We start from the raw sequence: 8,605 nt of genomic DNA on the forward strand, positions 1-8,605 counted from the left end.
AGATTTATGTGTTGGGAATGGCTACATTAGTTTATTATTATTTTGCAACTCTTGTTGTCACGGTGTTAAGTAACTATGAAATAGTTCGGTCTAGGACATTAGTAGGAAGCATGGCAACTTCATGCCTAGACCACAAAATAGCAATAATGCAAACTTAACTAGCTTCACCATTTTTATTGGCAACTTTTCCAAAATAATTTCGGAAACTACATGATCTAAGTGATGCCAATGAATCTGCATTTAATAATATGCATGTGCCACAAAAAAATTATTTGCTAAATAGTCACTAAATTTTGGTTTTGGGTCATAATAGAACCAGGTTTTTTTTTGTGGGGGGGGGGGGGGGGGGGGGGTCTCATTCAGTTTTTAAATCCCAAAAATGTAATTGGAGTTTTGTTAGGTTAGTGACTACGGTTATTTGAGGCGGATCTAGTTTCAGAAACTATGTTGTCACTAGAGATGGCAACTTATGTTTTGCCTTCATATCTGGAGATGTGTCCAAGGCCTCCCCTTGTGGACATGCATGATGCCTTCCTCTCGAGGAGATGAATAAAGCACTTTGGAATGGGAAAATGTTTCAAGTTTTGTCTTGTTGAGAGAACTAGCCATAGCTTAATTGGTTAGGTTACATGTGGTGGAATTTGTCCACGCGGGTTTTCTAAACTCGGTGGTTTACTATATTAATCATGATAGTGAAAAAACTCAGCGGCAGTTACCTATCATGCAGGAACGATGAAAACAATTCATGAATTAGCATATACATGCCATATAAGCAGTCGTTTATACAAGGAATATTGGACAGATAAATGAATATCTACACAAATCAATAGATATAACGACAATCAGACAAATTAATGAATATGTACAGAAAAAATACATATTCACAAATAATATAGTGCTCGTCGGTGTCATCAAATTCCAATAGTAAGCAATGCCCCAAGTCTCTAGAATTCAACATCGCCCTCCTTCTGAAGCCTGGCTTTGCGCTCTTTCGACAACATGCGTGCAAATATGACCAGCTCCTCCTCGTTCGTGCCCCTATTTTGGTCGGGCTCGTTCTTGCCCGTCTCAGCATTCACCTTGCACACCTGCCTCTTGAGCAGGGCCTTGCCAACATCGACAAGCCGGTTGAGGTTCTCTGGCGTGGACACGTCGACGGAGGCCGTCTCGCCCTTGAGCTCGTCATCCTGGATCCGGAGGTAGCGTTTCTTGCAGTGAAGCGCCTGAAATAGCACAGAGGCGTGGATGTCGACAAGGTCGGCACTTGCCTGGCTGAAGCTGTCGATGATGGGCGCCGCGCCCCTGTTGTAGAGCTACCCAAGGAGGCCCCACTTGCTGCACTCGGCAGCATGAAACTTCTCTTCGATTTTGGCGGTACCGGTGCCCAGCGAAAGGATCATGAACTTGCCATAGTCCGCGGGCTTGATGGGGAAGAAGTCGGGGTTTCCCATCAGGATCTGCTTGCTTACGTCCGTCATTGCTAGCAAGGTCTGTAATATATCCACGTCGGTTGTCAAACGACAGAGAACTTTCGATGCATCGACATCATAACCGGATGATAGTCAACGGTTTCCATACATCAACATCATAACCGGATGACAGTTAATTGTTATACTATTAGATGATAATCTAATTAATTTGGGTTAGCACGTCTCACTAATCGAGGTGGCGTGTCGTGTTAGCACGACGGACTCACCGGATTGTTTGCAGCGACGCCACCGTCGATGAGGTTGAACTGCCGGGGCGTGCCGTCCTCGCCCTCTGTCTGAAAGTGGTGGCCGGGGAGGTAGGTCGGCGCAGCGGACGTGCTGATGCAGACGTCGGATAGAAGAGCGTTCTTCGATTTATCCTTCATGGCCTACATAGGAGTTTCATATATAAATCAGCAGGCATGCATGGTGAAACCGTGCAATTAAGCAACATGCTTATTAATCTGTTGTTGATACATCACATAGGTTGTAAGTCGAGAAGATTGTGGGCTGCAGTAGTTTGATGTCGAAGGTTGGAATGACGACGTTATTCAGCGTATCGCCGACCCGCGTGTCACCAAGGAGCTTCTTGACGACCGTGTGGAGGTACTCGCCGTTGTACTTGGGTCCCATCATGCTCCTCATCAAGCCGAGGGGCCCTTTGCTGCACCACAGAACATACACACATATGGTCGATCATGGATGCATATAGGCTCGCGTGCAGGAGGTTTCTACGTGCGATTTCTGTTGTACCTGGCTTGAGGGAAGATACTTGGACAGTGGTCGAGGTAGAACTTGTTGATGTCCTTGGCGGCGAAGAGCGGGCGGCCTGCGTCATCGGGCGCGCTGAGCATGGCGGTCACCAGCCCTCCCGTGCTTGTCCCGGCGATCACGTCGAAGTAGTCCGAGATCCTCGCCTCGGGCCCGTCGAGCTCCTGGAGCTTCTCCTCGAGGAAGGCAAGGATGGTGCCGGGGATGATCCCGCGCACACCACCGCCGTCGATACTCAGCACAGTGACGATGCTCCCATAGGATGGCGGCGGCGACCTGGGGCTCCCCAGCGACGACGACGCGCCGCGGCTGAGGGCACTTTTGTGGCGATCGACGGCGTTGTTGGTGGTTGAGGTGCACGCCCGTGCACCATATTTATATCCACGGAATTAGGAAAAGTCGTGCTCCCGGTCGGAGCGCCGGAAGCATCGTGCATAGTATGCAGGCGGTCATGGCCGCACCGTACGTGCGACGAGTCAACAAGTTGAATTGAAGGGGCCAAAGACGCGGGGACGGGAGCCGGTCATGGCCGAGGGCTGAAGATGTGCAGCGTGCACACGCTAGCATTGGAGGATAATTATTCAAAATTCCATGGACCAGGCTGGCATGAACTCCTCGTCCAATGGGGCGGTGCCACTCTATGTCGTGTGGCGTGTCCAGCGTCCAGAGTGAGTGGTGCTCCGCCGGCGGGACACGTACCGACAAGGTACTCATTCTTTGTTGTTTACCTGGTCCGTTTACTCTCTGGAATTTTGGATGGGTAAACGTTCCTACGGTGACAAGTTTCTCCTCCACGAAAATGCACGGAAGACATAGACCAAAACATCAGTCGAACTACTGGCCATAAAATAGAGACAAGAAACTCTTAGGCGGTTAGGGTTTCTCCTACTCCCTCCCGACGCCGTCGGCGGTCCGCATCGCCTCCCATGGCCTTTGGTCTGTGGAGCTGCGGAGGACCCCCGGCCCCTTGCTGGCGGGTGTGATCTCGCTCTTCTTCTTGTTTTGTTCGGCGTCTTGGTTAGGGTCATGTGGCGGCGGCGATGTCCCCTAGTAGAAATAATGTCTCGCATGTCCGATCCCCTTTGCGATGGTGCATCCAGCGTCATCGGATGGTGTGTGGTGTTGTGTCTCCGCCGGGTCCCGCGAGATTCAGTCGATGTTGGTCATTTTTGTGGATCTGTTTGGATCCAGTCTTCGTACTACAGCAATGTTTGCCCGGCTTCTGCTTGGAAGGGGCGATGATGGCGGCGCGCTTTCGGCTCGCTCCAGTGCTTGTAGTCGTCACTAGATGGTCCACGGACCTGGTTGTAATTTTGGTTACTTCTGGTGTTCTATGTACTGCCATGACAAATGATGAAAAGATTGAAAGTTTCTCTCACAAGAAAGAAAAGAAAAAGGAATAGAAACAAGCCAAAATAAATAAATAGAAAGTGACAGTACTGGTTCCGATCCTTTTCTCTTCCCATTTCCAGCACAAACCCCTCTCGTAGACTAGTTCAAGTTGACACACATACGGGTTCTGTTTTGATCCTTTTCTCTTCCCATTTCCAGCACAAACCCCTCTCGTAGACTAGTTCAAGTTGACACACATACGGGTTCTGTTTTGATCCTTTTCTCTTCCCATTTCCAGCACAAACCCCTCTCGTAGACTAGTTCAAGTTGACACACATACGGGTTCTGTTTTGATCCTTTTCTCTTCCCATTTCCAGCACAAACCCCTCTCGTAGACTAGTTCAAGTTGACACACATACGGGTTCTGTTTGATGCTTTCTCTGCATTTGCAATTGATGGTTTTGAATTTAGACCGTCGATTGTTATCGCAATAACTGTAGATGGTATTTTGGCATCATTTTGCTGATACGCCACCGAGGATTTCTCTCCCACGAAGATGTACACAAGTCTCGCGCACTGGTGCTCCCTCGCCGAGCACCAGAAATTAGCTGCGCCTCGTGAGAGGACGTACGTGGACCAAATACTAGTGTGCTTCCTTCAAGGTGAAACTTCACGGCTGGTCATCCAAATCAAAATAGAAAATTGGTAACAAGTGACAGCAATACTGTTTTTCGTCGTGTTCTAGCTGTTTCAAGCAGCAACTTTGTAGAGTAGACCAGTTCAAACTGACACACAAAACAGAGACAGGTTCTGTGCGATAATTCTCCTGAGCTGCAGTTTGACGGTTTTGAATTTGGACCGCCGACTTTTTCCACAGCGGGGCATATCCCGGGCAAATGAAGCGCCTAGCACCCCCAGCTACAAGTGTGCCGGCCCATGTACTACACAACACACACTATTGTTGTTTCGCCTTGAGGGAACCATGGCCGGCTACATACTCCCTCCGGTCCTTTATTACTCTGCACATAAGATTTGTCTGAAGTCAAACTTTATAAAATTTGATCAACATTATAGAAAAAATAAACATTCACAATATAAAATTAATATTATTAGATGCATCATGAACTTAATTTTCATATTGCATAACTTTCGTATTATACATTTGATATTTTTCATATAAATATTATCAAACTTTACTAAGTTTAACTTCAGAAAATTCTTTTATGCAGAGTAAAAATTACCGGAGGGAGTACAACATTTCGGCAATGCAGGTCTGACACTCACTGCCTAAACTTGTCGGAAAAAGGTACAACGACAATATGCCATAAAATCATAGGACGTTGTCTCCGAACAGGTTTGGGGAGTGATCATATTCTTGTTTTTTTCCTTCCCTATCGATTTTTCAGCGTGATTTTTTCCTTCCCTTTTATGTTTTTGGGTTTCTTTTTACTTGAAATTCACAAATATTTATAATTTCAAGATTTTTTTAAAATAGACAAAATATATATATTTAAAATTTCATACTCCCTCCTATCCATATTACGTTTCGCTTAAATAGATTTATCTAGATGTATTTCATTGCTAGATATATCCATTTGATTGACAAATAATATGGATCGGAGGAAGTAATATTTTTGAAATAGATGAACATTTTTCAAGATAAGTGAACATTTTTTCTAACCAGAGAATATTTGTAAAATTCGAATATTTTATTATAAAAATCGCGAACATTTTAAAATCATGAAATAAAATATGTTTCTTTATCTCTAACAAATCAAGCAGCACGTTTTTTGGGGAAAACTAGCAAGAAGACCGGAAGAAAACAGTTAGATGACAGAAATTCAAGAGAAGCAGATTCCTCTAACTGGGCCGCCTAGCCAATTGCTAGGTATGTGCGTTTCCCCGACATTTCCTCGCAGAGAGCGTCATATAGAACTTCTCCAAAATCTGTCTACTCAAAAAGATTACCAAACATCCCGTAGAGAGCGTCACATCGGAAGCATGGCTTCGTCCTAAGCAGACATATTTGGCTGGAGAATCAAGTGTCTTAGAATCTATTACATGTTGTTTTTGCAAGCCGTATATGAAAGGCCGATTGTACTTGACTCTCATCTGCTACAAAGACCCCTTGGATCTCTGATCTTCCTATGTAGACGATACATGTTTACCCTCCATGCAATGATTATTCAGCATTGACGAGGCGATATTTCTCAATTTAGGACATGCTCTTTTGCTTCTTCTTTTTTTTACCGTTGGTGGCTGTCTTTGCACTAGCCTGGGTGTGTTGTTCGTGATTGTTTGCAGCAAGTTGTAGTCATGTTATACATGTAATTCTGTCTTCTATAAAAATATGAAACGTCTAGGCGTACTCTCAATAAAATAAGTATTCAAAATCGACTAAGATGGCCAATGACTATGTTAAATCTTTTGTTTGACCAACTAAGGGTACGAAGGTCCCATAGATTCATTAATAATGGTAAAAAGATACTACATCTCCAATACCGACCAGTCCACGGACATAGGTACGGAAGCCGGCCATCGAAAGTTGCCCGCATACAATTGAAACCGCAACCACATTTCAACAAACCAGAAGAAATTCATGCAAGCCAGACGAAATTCATCAAAGTTCGGATATAAAATATCACAAATCATCCCTGCATAATACGCAAATAAGTCTAGTACATGGATGTACAATACTTGCTGCCCCTTGAACTTTATCAACATTCATCAAAGTTCGGATATAAAATATCACAAATCATCCCTGCATAATACGCAAATAAGTCTAGTACATGGATGTACAATACTTGCTGCCCCTTCAACTTTATCAACATTCATCAAAGTTCGGATATAAAATATCACAAATCATCCCTGCATAATACGCAAATAAGTCTAGTACATGGATGTACAATACTTGCTGCCCCTTCAACTTTATCAACATTCATCAAAGTTCGGATATAAAATATCACAAATCATCCCTGCATAATACGCAAATAAGTCTAGTACATGGATGTACAATACTTGCTGCCCCTTTAACTTTATCAACATTCATCAAAGTTCGGATATAAAATATCACAAATCATCCCTGCATAATACGCAAATAAGTCTAGTACATGGATGTACAATACTTGCTGCCCCTTCACATACTCTTGCCGGTCCTTTTTACTCTGCACATAAGATAAGTCTAGTACAACACTTGCTGCCCCTTCAACTTTATCCAACAGTGTATGTACTTAAATGCCCGTCCCTCTATCCTATGGTACATCATGGCAGCATGTGCTGACATAATGTGTAGAGTAACATTGAGTAAATGAATGATTCAATCGACAAATTGAGTAAGAAGAAGAAAAATTTATGATCTCCTCCGCTGCCGCGCGCACTGCCACCTTGCCTCAGCCGAGCAAATGTGTAGAACAAGTATATAATAAGCTTATGTAAGCAGGCTATAAAAGTTAAAATATTATTTTTGTGCTGACGTGGAATGGAGAGAAGAGGAGAGAAGAAGAGCCGGCTACAGAATAAAAGTCAGCTGCACATGTGCTCCTAAGCACTATGTGAGAACGGGAGAAATGGAAGATGGGTCATGCATTAACAAAGTTGCACATCTTTATATCTATCTATTGTATTTGCCGGCTATAAGGTTGGCTATAGATGGTGTGGCACCATTGGCCGACTGCACTATTGACTATGCTCTTATGTACTATTGACCATGCTCTTATCTATTCGTCACAAAGGAGTACAATAGAGAGGAAAATACGCACATGTGACTTTTTCTTGTTTTCTTATTCGACACACCCTAACATTTCGAATCTAATCTTATTACGTGCAGCACGATCCGTGAAGAACGCGCCATCTCACGTACCCTGACACGATGCTAGCACACGCAGGGATCTAAGGACGCTGGACAAACAACAAGATCACAGAAACAAGCAGCAACTGCATCTGTGTGGCGGCGGCGAGGGATGGAGAGCCGCTGGTGTCGTCGTCGTCATCATCGTCCTTGCCGCACTTGGGCCCGGGGTCGCCGTGGTACTGGTCGTTGCAAACGTGGCGGTTGGGGTTGATCCCGAACGGCTCGCAGCGCTTGCACGCGGGGGCGCACTCCTCCACCTCGTCCAGGCAGCGGCACGTCGGCGGGAACGACTTGGTGCAGACGGTCCGGTCGCAGCACGCCCACGGCCTCTCCTCCTTGGCGCACGTCGGCCCTGGGTCGCCGTGGTACTGGTCGTTGCAGACGTGGAAGGCCGGGTTGAACCCGGACGGCTCGCAGTGCTTGCACGCGGCGGCGCACTCCTCGACCTCGTCCAGGCACCGGCACGTCGGCGGCATGGACTTGGTGCAGACGGTGCTGTTGCAGCACGCCCACGGCCTCTCCTCTTCCTCGAGGACGCCGCCGACGTTCCCCTCCCTCGGCGCCACTACTTTGTCAGGCAGTGGGAGTGTCTGCTCCTTACCTCCTTTGCTCGTTGTGAGACCTGAACGAACGACGTAGGTGCTCAGTGTGCTAAATGAACTGCCAGAGATTTAAAAGTTGATGGATCTTGATGCATCACCTTCGCCGCCGTCGCTGGGGAGGCGGATGGTGTCGACAGCAACGTCGACGGCGGCGACGAGGAGGGCCGCCGCCGGGAGCGAGAGCGTCAACATCAGGATGGCTGCAGCGCGTCTCGTCATGGCTGGTTAACTGTAGCTAGTTAAACTAAAGATGGTGGTGGTGTGGCGTTCCCATCGACAAGATGGTAGTATATGTAGCCCCGCCGGACCAACGGCGAAGCGACGACGGTGGAGACGATCTTCTGGCGTGGCCCGGCAATCGCGGACGTCGAGTTTGGAGCCAGAGCATTTATAAACTGCGTGCATTCATGGCGTGGCCACGTAGGGCGCATGCAACGCATCATCTGGCACGTACGTACCAACCGGCCAAAACCGAACCCCTATGCGCCCTTTTTTTTTAACTCGAACGCCTATGCGCTGACTATAGCTAGCTGATCAACGCACGGTCGGTCGCTTACCGACCCTTAGACTAGTCACAGTGG

General features: G+C 46.5%; 1 pseudogene; it reads right to left on the reverse strand.

The window, feature by feature from the left end:
* Positions 1-907: 907 nt before the first annotated feature.
* On the reverse strand, positions 908-8,370 carry LOC123064448 (patatin-like protein 2; annotated as a pseudogene).
* Between the last annotated feature and the right edge of the window lie 235 nt (positions 8,371-8,605).

This window comes from Triticum aestivum, chromosome 3B (genome assembly GCF_018294505.1).
Source record: "Triticum aestivum cultivar Chinese Spring chromosome 3B, IWGSC CS RefSeq v2.1, whole genome shotgun sequence".
Classification (NCBI taxonomy): Eukaryota; Viridiplantae; Streptophyta; class Magnoliopsida; order Poales; family Poaceae; genus Triticum; species Triticum aestivum.